Source organism: Gekko japonicus, unplaced genomic scaffold (genome assembly GCF_001447785.1).
Source record: "Gekko japonicus isolate JY-2015 unplaced genomic scaffold, Gekko_japonicus_V1.1 scaffold1052, whole genome shotgun sequence".
NCBI lineage: Eukaryota > Metazoa > Chordata > Lepidosauria > Squamata > Gekkonidae > Gekko > Gekko japonicus.
Window position 1 is genome coordinate 404,634 of NW_015170921.1, and position 1,898 is coordinate 406,531.

Genomic DNA, 1,898 nt, shown 5'->3' on the forward strand with positions numbered 1-1,898 from the left:
TATTAGATTGCTTCCTATCCTGGGTGGTCATTCATTCTTAATAGCTCTTCTTATAGTCTGAAGTCGCAATAATGACTTGCTACTAATAAAGTTCCTAATGACACTATCCAAATTACATGGCTCCGGTACTGCAATAAATTTGCTAGGAAAGCATTAGCTATTTAAAACTTCAAAACAAGCCCACAGAAGTTCTATGATCCTTTTTTTCCCTTTCAGAGACGGCTGATAGCGTGACAAATGCACTCAAATTTCTTGACACATCTGGAGAGAACCAGAGAACATCAGGGGGTCCAAACTGACTTGTGACCTTGCAATGAGTGGAACATGACTGGCGATGCAAATTGCGCTTAATTGAGCAAGTTGCTGAGGCATTGAATCCACATCTTCTTCTTGAGGATTGAATTCTACCTCCAAGATAGCAGGAAGAAAAAGAGAACAACATAATAAAGAGAAATTGCCAGCATTCCAATGCACCATACTTTTGTCCCACATAGAGAGTTGCTTGTAATACGACTCACAGTGCAGTTTGAAGGGTGGGATTCTGCAGAGGTGCAAGGGAAAGAAGCTAGAAACTTTCTTTTTAAAAAAGGTGGGAAGTCAGAGATTGTGGAAAGAACATTAGCTTGCATGTTCACAATAGCAATAATTGCTTTCCCTCCCCAAAAGCCTTCCAGTAGCATGGCTAGGGGAAATGCAGGAGAAATGGTGGCTCACCATCTTGGATGCTCCCTGGACTCTTAAATCATTCAAAAATCACATAAATCAATCCTAAGAAAATACTTTTGTTTGCTTGTTTTAAGATCATACAGTTTGGTGTTCATCTAAGACAGTCCTTAGTGATATTAACGGCTGTTTGGATCGGCAGTGTTTTGACACACACTGGTTGAGGGGGGGCACAAACCAAGTATTTGATTTGTTTGGCATGAATGGATCAGATTACTGGCTCACAACTGATCATCACTTTCAAACACATTAACTTCCACTGTCAAATGTGTTTGACGAGGAATTCACGGCAGCCCTAACAATAAGAGCTGTGAAAACCAACCGTGTGGATTGGCCAGTACCTGTTCCATCCTACTCCTGTGTCACCTCTCCTGCCACTTCGTGTGTTTAATTAAACTGCATGGCTCCACTTCTCAAACTGACAGGTTTCATGCATAATTAATGGGACTCCCACAAAGCTTCTGTTCTGATATGTCCACCTGTGAAATTATATCATCACTTCCTTGCTACTGGGAAAAAAGTGCGGGTGACAACTTAAGGATTAGCAAATGTTCCCCATTTCTCTTTATACTCAATTATATATATGTCAGTAGTTCCAGCTTTCCACTTCTCATTATTTTTTGGAGAGCCGGAGACCCACTGACATGACCTCCTCTCCCAAGATAAGCCCAGGTAGAACTATACTCTTCTCACCATGACTTAGTTTGGGTTCTCTCTCTAAGAGAGGTGGAAACAGGCTCAGCCTGGGAATGAAGTTTTTTCTGTGGCAGCTCCATCTTTTTACAACTGGCTTCCAAATTCTCCAGTTTAGGAGAAAGGCTAAGGAAGAGCCTTCTAGAAGAGCCATTGGCAGCATGTTGGTTTTATACTGGCTCTTTTTTAGTCTCTGATGATATTTTAATTATTTATCACATGCAGGTTTCTATTTCTGCATGGAAACTGCTTTGAGCTTTTTAGGAAAAGCTGCATAGAGATCTATTAAACACACACATAAATAAAAACAAGACAGAATCCACGCTCTAAGATGTACACCAAGGATCCAAGGATCTCTGCTCTACGGTGAAGCAATCCCATAGGGCTAGTTCAGGACATAAAGAGGATGTATTAGCAGATCCTCCTGCACTTTCTTTTTAACACAGGCAAACTGTCCTCCTCTGTTTGCCCTATGTGACACC